Consider the following 9,789-nt stretch of genomic DNA (forward strand, 5'->3'; position numbering starts at 1 on the left):
AACACATAGCAGAGGTTTGTTGAATAAATGAATGAGCCGTAGAAGTAACTCAGTGACAGTATCATTTTCATTGTTTCAGCATCTACTAGTAAGTAGATAGTTGTCAATAGAAATAATAGCCTCTAAAATTTATTGAGCTAATTATGTTCTGAAGACTGGAAGAAGAACGTTTCACGTGTATATTTTGATGTTCACAATAACCAAAAATGGAATATGCCAGGATTTTGGACAGAAATCAGAAACTATTCTAGATATTGAAGCGAAAAAGAGTTAAATGTAAGGAATTAGGTTCTTCAAAACACTATACGTGTTGAGACGTGGGATCCAGTATGGCCTCCCAGAATGCGGCCAAGTGTGTAACAGAACCTGACCACGAAATCAGTGAGAACTCTGCCACAGCTGCCTCCACAGCCTCGAAGCTGGAGACAACACAGGCATCTCCACATGTTGACTCCCCAGCAGAAAATAGCCTAAGCAGCCAGAAGACAGCCTACACCACACTTATGTTTTCTAAGTTTCAGAGACGTATATTTAATTTACAGTAATTTTTTAACCCAGGACTTCAGCTGCAAGGAAAAAATGTTGTTGTTGTTGTTTTGCTTTTCAGCCCTTTTTGTATAGAAAGGAATGAGAGAAGTAGGTAGGAAACAATGCTGGGTACATTGTTTTTGTGTGCAAACACAAACTTTATTATTGCCATATCCAGATATGGAAATGATGAGTGAAATAATTTTAAGTAACTTGTTAATGGTCATAGAGCTAGCATGCAGTGAAGCAAGGATTAAAATCCAGGCATATTAACGTTTGCTAGAATAAGCTGTATAAAGAACAGTGTGAACATTTCAAAATTTCAAAGTCTCATATTGACAGTGTAAATTGTCTTCCTTATTCTAGAATGGCCACAGCCTGGGATATTTAGGTCACAGCGATGCAAGGAAAAATAATGTGGTGAACACGGTGTTATCTCAAGCTTCTTCCCAGAATGACACACATTTGTTCTCTCTCATATTTCATTGACCAAAGCAATCCCAAAGCCACATCTCAGTTCACTAACATGGGTTTGGGGGTATACACCTCTCCCTCAGCAAGGGGAACCAAATATTTGTGAATGAGAGAGTCTGTCATCGCAGATCTCTCTGACTGTAAACCCTATGTTCTTGTATACTGAACGTCTGTTCTTAGTCCCTAAAGACACAGTGTAAAAGATCCAGGTAAGAGGAAGTCCTTGCTTCATAGAGAGAGACCCAGGTTGCTATCGGCTCTTCCATTCTGGGATCAAACTTTTGTAGTGAAGTGCTGCCAGCTGCTAATTTTCTTTCTTCTGGTGCCAGCTCTTTTCTCACAGACTCTCTTGGGTCCATCAGGATTGGTAAAAGTAACTTTACCCAGAATAATGAGCTATTATATGTCAGGAGAAATCACTGTGTGGGTGTGAGTGGTGCAGAAGAGTATGGCATTCTGAAAGTATAATATCACAACATGGAATGCTGATGAAAAATTATGTAGACTCTTGCAGATAAGACACCAATGAATATTGTGAGCTCCATGTGTCACAGAGATAATTGCCAGACAGGATTTCACATTAAGCCTAGTGCAGCCATCATGGGATTGTAACTAGGGCAATGAAGGAAAGGGAAGAGTGAGATTAGACTTAACCAGTAGAGTTAAACCAAAGCAGTGATTAATTTTTCTGGAGTAGCACAAATAAGTAAGAAAAGATTTGGTGAGGAGAAGCCAGAGTCAAACGTCTAACTAGAAATGGAGACATTTGCTCTTTTTTTTCAGAAAAAAGAAGTACAGTATTAAGTGATAGAATTGAGCCCTACATTTTAAAATAGGATTAGGGACTGCCCTAATTTGACTTTTGTGAACCTACCAAACACATATTTGCCTCTAGTTCTTGGCAGAAAGTATGTATTTAAACATACTTGTTATTTTAAACCATCATCTCCTCTGAACTTTGGTTACCAATAAAATAAAATAACTTGTTTTGTTTATTTTATTAGATGAAGGGAAAAGTTAAGTTTTTGGAAAATGGAATTCAAGGAATATGTATACTGCCAAGACACCAAGAAGGCATGACAGCAGTTAAGTTTTAGGACAACCTGGAAGCTGGGAATCAGAGGCCATCAGGATTAGCTTCATTTCTCTACAGTTGCTGTTCTCTGCTCTGCAGACTGGTTTTAACTTGGCAGGAAATATGGCCAATAGCCACAGTATATTATATTCCCATCCAGTTCCAACCACTGGATAAATACTTTCTTGCACTGTTTTTTGATGACAAATAAAAAATTTGGGGGAAGGAAACTCATCCCAGGTTGGGCCAGTGTTACTAAGCATGACCATGAGCTCACACATATTTCATGATGTGAGTCACAAATACCCATGTTAATGGTATTTATGGTGAGAGACCCTTTAGTTGTGAGGAAAAGAGGGACTCTGGGTCAGAGAAATATGTAATTTTTCATTTTTCCAGGATAACTATTTTTTATTCTTCATATATTTGCTTAGACATATTATCTCTCTTGACTATCAAGACTAGAATACCTGTCTCTTCTATTGTCCCTGTACTTGCCTCTATCATGGTAAATATAACAAATATATTCTACCTGATTGTTTCTTTGTTTGTATGCCTCAAAAATAATAAATGTCAGGAGGACAGAAACTTCACTTTGTTAATATAATAGCACAAACACAGGCACATAATAGAATTTATTCTAAATGGATACAATTTTACAGGCACTGTGCTGATACATTTTTTGTGGATTATCACATTTATTTCTGGCAATAACTGTATGAATCAGTTAATATTATCATCTCCATTTTATATAGAGGTAAATTTAGACTTTGAAAAGGCATGGAGCTCAAGGTCATGACTAAAGTGTGTTACATCTGGCATTTGAATCCAAGCAGTCTGACATTAGGGTGCTGACTTCTAGTCATGACACTGAAACTCATTCTTTCAGTTTTGGGAAGCATGGTAATTATATGAGATAAATTGGAAACATTTCATTTTATGAAAGCTTTAAACATGAAAATGTATTACTTATTCAAAGAAGAGAACTTGATTAGCTCTAAAAAAATTATGGTTAATGGCATCCATTTAGACAATGTGAAGAAAAAAAATAATTATTTGCATAATATAGGAAAGGAAAACATTTAATTTTTTGAAGTTTATGTCATTTACTGAAATTTAAACATATATTTCCTCTAATCTTTCTAATAAAACTGTTCACTAAATTATGGTTAAATTGATGTTGAGAAAGACATAGAAATGAATCTAAAAGAACAGAGCTTTCAAACAATGACATTGGGATTATATCCACATTTAGCCATATGATAATGGTAATCCATAATCAGTTCACTAGCCATACTAGTTATGAAAATATAAGGTACATCTATATGCAGAACTCAAATAAACTAGATAATTTCACCTGACTACTGGAATGTTAGATAACTTATTTATTGTGTTTTGGCCAAAATATTCTATAGATAATATGTATGTCTATATAATCATGTATTTATAATCTCTACTGATTACAAAGTTACTTAGAGTGGATATACTTGCAATGCCAATGCTCATTTATTTCCAGGAATAAGCATACAAAAGTCTTCATATTTTTAACTTACTTAATTTTTAAATCTATGAGATAATTATCTTTGATAGCAAAGTATTGATGCAAGTAACTCTTATGTTATAATAATGTAACTTTAAAATATATATATATATATTTGAAGGTAGTAAGTTCCCAAAATAATTTCTGTGATTGGAGGACAACATAATTTTTATTAATAACACATAGGTCATGAAATATACCAACACCCAGTTTAATTTATAAATAAATTCCTCAATTGGAATATGTTCTATGGCCCTACTATAAGCTTACAGTTCCTTCTGCATTGACAATTATCACAATTATCAGCCCTTCTGCATTCACAGTTATCAGATAATGAAATCACTCTAACTTGGATCTTTGGAGTACTTTTCCAGCATCTTGCCACACGATGTCAAAAATTTTGTAGAATTTTTAAAAATTGGTTAAATTTAATTGGAGATATTAAAAATAGAATTCAGGAATGGTTAAAAGAAATGTTTTAAACAGAAAGGAAAAAACAAAATAAATCTTGGAATATCAGTAAAGGAAGAATAAAAGGGCAAGCAAAACTCAGGGTAAAGTAAATGTTTTTGCATCTCTTCATGAGCTTTCTAAATGATGTTTGATGGTTCAAGCAATAATTTAAATACTCTGATATGATTCAAAATGTATGGAGAGATATGTATTAATATATTTGCATTAAAATGGGGGAAGATAAAAGTATATAAAGGGAGGTAAGATTTTGATAATTTACTAGAACTGGTAAAATGCTGACACCAGTAGACTTTAATTATATATATAAAGTATGTAAACAGATCATATATACACACACAAATGTAATACCTAGAGTAATCCTGAAAATGCTATATGAAGTGATACACTCAAAAACATTACAGAATAATAAAAATAGAATTCTAGCAAACTCCTGCCATAAGCAGGAAAATAAAACAGAAACAAACAAAAGTAACTAACAAAACAAAAATTAAAATTACACACTTAACCTCTAATATATCAATAAATAGGTTAAAAATACATGGTCAAACTGCACCAATTATAAGACAGAAATTGCCAAAGTGAATGAAAACACTATTTACTAAGTACAAAAAACTTATTTCAGATATAACATAGGCAGGCTGAAATCAAAAGAATGAAAACAATCTTACAATGTTTATAGTGGCTATATAATTATCAGACAACGTAGACTTTAGAGTGAAGATTCGGACATTGTATAATGATAATGCATAGAAATTTGACAGCTTAGCAGTGGTTCTCAACCTTCCTAATGCCACAACCCTTTAATACAGTTCCTCATGTTGTGATGACTCCCAATTTCATTGTTACAAATTGAACATAATTAAAGCATAGTGATTAATCACAAAAACAATATGTAATTATATATGTGTTTTCCGATGGTCTTAGGGGACCCCTGTGAAAGGTCATTCAACCCCCAAAGGGGTTGCGACCCACAGGTTGAGAACTCCTGGCTTAGATCAAATGAATCAACAGTTTAAGAATTAAAAACTACTACAATTCATGAATATGAAATAGGTAATTCAAATAGACTCATAATTATTAAGGCCAGGTATAGCAAGTGGATGCTGGAACCTGAAATGTGAAAGTCTTGTATAGAAGACAACCTGGAAGGATGATGCAAACTTTTGTTGAATCGTGGCCAGCCTAAGCCAATACTAGAGGAAGGCAGCCAGAGAAACACACATCTGGTGGTGCTTATTCCTCTCTTCCATCTACTGATGTTCTGCATTAGCCAAACACAACAGATAGAGTACAGGGTCAGTTGATGAGCACATATAGGTCTGTCTCCTGTAGCAGAAAACATATGGGTAAATGGAGGTATTTAGTAGACTCATTGAGATAAAATCTAAATATTATTTCTAATTTTGCTTCCTGTTGCCAGCCCACCATTCTTTTATATGATGTCCAATATCAATAGATATAACGACAATCATATGATGAACCTATGCTCTTGCTCACATGATTATCCTATCTAATAAAGAGGGAATATGCTAATTGACCCTCAGCTGTTGCAAAGATGGCGGGACCCACAGCCAATAAGGAGGAAATATGTTAATTGACTGCCCACCCTCAAAGATGGCAGTGCCCACAGCCAATAAGGAGGTAATATGCTATTTGACTGCCATGCCCTCAAAGATGGTGGTGTTCACAGCCACAAGATGGCCAACAGGGGAGGGCAGTTGTGGGTGATCAGGCTGGCAGGGGAGGGCAATTGGGGGCGACTAGGCCGGCAGGGGAGGGCAGTTCAGGGATGACCAGGTCTGTAGGGAGGGCAATAAGGGGCGACCGGGCCGGCAGGGGAGGGAAGTAAGGGGCGACCGGGCCAGCAGGGGAGGGCATTTGGGGGTGACCGGGCTGGCTGGGAAGGGAAGTTCGGGGTGACCAGGCTGGCAGAGGAGGGCAGTTGGGGGAGGATTGGGCCGGCCGGGGAGGGCAGTTGGGAGCAATCGGGCTGGCAGGGGAAGCAGTTAGGTGTCGATCAGGCTGGCAAGGGAGTGGTTAGGGGGTGATCAGGCTGGCAGGCAGAAGTGGTTAGGGGCAATCAGGCAGGCAGGCAGGCAGGCGAGCGGTTGGGAGCCAGCAGTCCCGGATTGTGAGAGGGATGTCTGACTGCCGGTTTAGGCCCGATCCCAGTAGGATCGGGCCTAAACCGGCAGTCGGACATCCCCCAAGGGGTCCCAGATTGGAGAGGGTGCAGGCTGGGCTGAGGGACACCTGCCCCCAGTGCACGAATTTTGAGCACCAGGCCTCTAGTATTAATATAAAATTTATGTATAGTAGAAATATTTTTCTTTGCCAAAATAAAATGTTTTGGCCGAAATAGTTATGATTATGACTTTTTGTAATAGTGATTGTTTTACACTATAAATGATTTAGCTTATTGCTCAGCATAATAAACAGACCATTAAATATTGCATATAATTCAATTTAAATAAATTCCTCTTTATCCAGGTTTCAGTGGGCTAGCATAATTGGCTTTATTAACAAAGACAATTTTTAATAATAGTTAAGGATGATGTGTATAACCTAATTTTTCACCATGAATATTTAATCAATGTTTTAATTGAATATTTTGATTTAATGATAAAATAATTCAGGAAAATATATAATTATAAATATGCAGGTAAAAATTAAAATAACAGATGACTTTAAGTGTTTTATTTTATAAAATATGTAATTAAGTGGACCTCTGAGAAATTTTTGCATTAAAATGCACTTAATTATAGATGCAGAGAACTGACAGAAGGTAAAGGAATAGTAAATAATGAGAATAGCCTGCACATAGATTTTACATTAAAATCTATATAAATAATTGGATGAGAAAAAAAGTGTACTTATTAATGTCTGGTCTGCCCAAGTTTAGGTGGGTGAAGAGGGCATGACATGTGAAAGACACTTCAATTATTAGTGAAAAAATTCTAAGGGCTTCATCTTTTAGTATTGTATGTTGTAAACAGTATCACTCAATCAACAAACTGTTTTATAAATTCTCTTAACATAAAAATGTTTTTGAATGATAAAACTATTTTTAATATAATACTATTAAAAGTAATTAATAATTTGAATGAGTTAATAATTTCAAAGTCTAGATGCAATGTGGCTGATACACTAAATAACAAAAGATGAAAGAAAATGACAATGATAAATATAATATGTTGGGAATTTTAAAAGATATGGGAATATCATGATTTTCCAAAAATTTGAGCTTCAGACATACATAAGTTTTATTTGGTATGGTTAAAATATATTGAACTATTATGCTGACATAAGGGCCTGCTATTTACTATAAGACAGCTCTTTAAGAGTAGGAATCATGGAGTTGACATCTAATAACCATCCATCAAGTTCTAATGTGACTATCATTAAAGCAGACTTACTTTTTGGTATATGTAGGTTAATGATTCAATTAGTTTCAATTACCAAAGCCTGTCAGGCAACTAATCAAACACATGGGAAAGACATTCTTATTTTATCCCTAATAATTTTACCTATGAGTCAGGACTGAAAGAAAGTTTGTTCAGATTCTAAGTAAGCAAAACGATACAATGTATATATAAATACTGATGAGAGTATAGCTTTTAATCATTATTTGGCATATTTGATAAGGCACTAGTAGATTACTTATCAAAATACAGGGCTTATGCTTTCATAATATTGACAAGAGATACAGGACCATTGATATATGGAAATGAGAATTGGATCAGACAGAAGAATGAAGTTCCACTCCCAGCTCTGTTTAATTGTGTGATAAGGACACGTTCATTTAAGAGCAGTTCACTTATCTGTCTGGACTTTGGTAGAGAGAGAGAGAAGAGAGAGAGAGAGAGAGAGAGAGAGAGAGAGAATGTTTTTTATTCTTTGGTCAAGGTCCTTTTAAGGAATCTGAGAAAATACTATAGGCCATCTGCTGAGATAGATACAAGTAAGTACACCTATGTAGACACACAGTTTTGCCTATAATTTTAGGAGTTAAAGGATACCAACAAGATTGCCATAGGTCCCAAATTTTTTAAAGTCCCTGAATGAAATTGTGACTTTCAATTGGAGACTTATAATTCTTCTTTTTCAACTTCTAATTTAAATTTATTAATACCAACTCACAGGCAATTTTAGTCAGTTATGTTAGATATTCTGGTGTTATCTGAGTCTATTTCATGTACATTAGACTTTAATTTCTGACTTTATAATACTAGAGGCCTGGTGCACGAATTCGTGTACAGGTGAGGTCCAGCTGGCCTGCCCTGATGGGGGCCCATTGGGCTGGCCAGGGGGAGGGGCTGCAGGCGGTTGGTGGCTGGCCCTGCCCCCGATGTGGGTGTTTGGGGCCAATCACGGGCCGGGCAGGCCGGGGAGGTGGCGATCGGGGCCCAGATCAGGCTGGTTGGCTGCCCCAGTGTGTGTCATAGCCTCTGGTCATTCTGGCCGTTCTGCTGTTCTGCTGATCAGGTTGTTCTGGTCATTCTACTGTTCTGGTCTCTGGGCTTTTATATATATGGATAATACCATCACAGAGCTAATGATGCTGGAATTCTTTTCTCAGGATCCAAGAATGATGGCAACCCTTGGGAGGGTAAGTCAGCTATTTAGTTGTAGATAGTATGCAGATTGGCTTCTATTAAAAAATATCAACATTAAAAGAGTTGGCAGAGGGGGGTATATTAAAGATCAACCAAAGGACTTGTATGCATGCATATTAGCATAATAAATGGACACAGACAATGGGGTGGAGGGGGCTTGTCCTGGGGGGTGGAAGTTGATGGGGGGAAGTCAACTGGGGAAAAAGGAGACATATGTTACACTTTAAACAATAATAAAGAAAAGTAGTTGATCTGGCCTAGATGATGTAGTTCAGTTGGTTGAGTGTCATCCATGCACCAAGAGGTTGCTAGTTAGATTCCAGGTCAGGGCACATGCCCAGGTTTCCTTGTGGGGGACGTGCAGGAAGCAGCCAATCAATGTTTCTCTCTCATCAATCCTATATAATAAAAGGCTAATATGCAAATAGACTGAACTGCAGAACAACCGAACAACTGGTCGCTATTATGTGCACTGACCACCAGGGGGCACGTGCTGATTATGGTGGGTGTCGGCCGTGGAGAGATGGTAGAGGTGAGTGGGGGCTCCAGACCAAGGCGGGGCGCTAGTTGCTGTCATTGGGTCGAGCCTCTGGTGGTTACTAAAAATTCTTTGCTCCTGCACGCTGCAGTCCCGCCCAGCACTTGCACCTGCTGCTGGTGCTGGCCCCACTCACACCCTCTGCCAGCGCTGGAGCCACTGCTTGCACCCGTTGCTGGTGCCATCAGCAGGTTCAGCACCATCAGCAGGTACAAGCAGCAGCTGCCATCCCCAATCGCCCCTCAGGGCTTCTCCACCTCCCCCTGCTCCTGAGGGGCGATCGGGGTTGGCAGCCGCCCTTGAACCTGCTGCCAGCGATGGCCCTGCTCACACCCGCAGCCAACGCTGGAGCCGCCACTTGCACCTGGGGGCCACGGTGGGAGGGGCCGGGCGGAGGCGCGGAGGATGGGCCGAGACCCGCCCCTGTGCCCTCCACAGCTTCCTGGCCCACAGTTCCTTTAAGGTGCACAAATCCGTGCACCGGCCCCTAGTGATATATATATATATATATATATATATATATATATATATATATATATATCTG

At 38.1% G+C, this 9,789-nt stretch overlaps 1 pseudogene; it reads left to right on the forward strand.

Moving 5' to 3' along the window:
- The first annotated feature begins 329 nt into the window (after positions 1–329).
- The window catches only part of LOC102439684, a 62,934-nt pseudogene continuing 53,474 nt past the window's right edge, over positions 330–9,789 (forward strand).

The sequence above is a fragment of the Myotis lucifugus genome, unplaced genomic scaffold (assembly GCF_000147115.1).
Source record: "Myotis lucifugus unplaced genomic scaffold, Myoluc2.0 scaffold_0, whole genome shotgun sequence".
NCBI lineage: Eukaryota > Metazoa > Chordata > Mammalia > Chiroptera > Vespertilionidae > Myotis > Myotis lucifugus.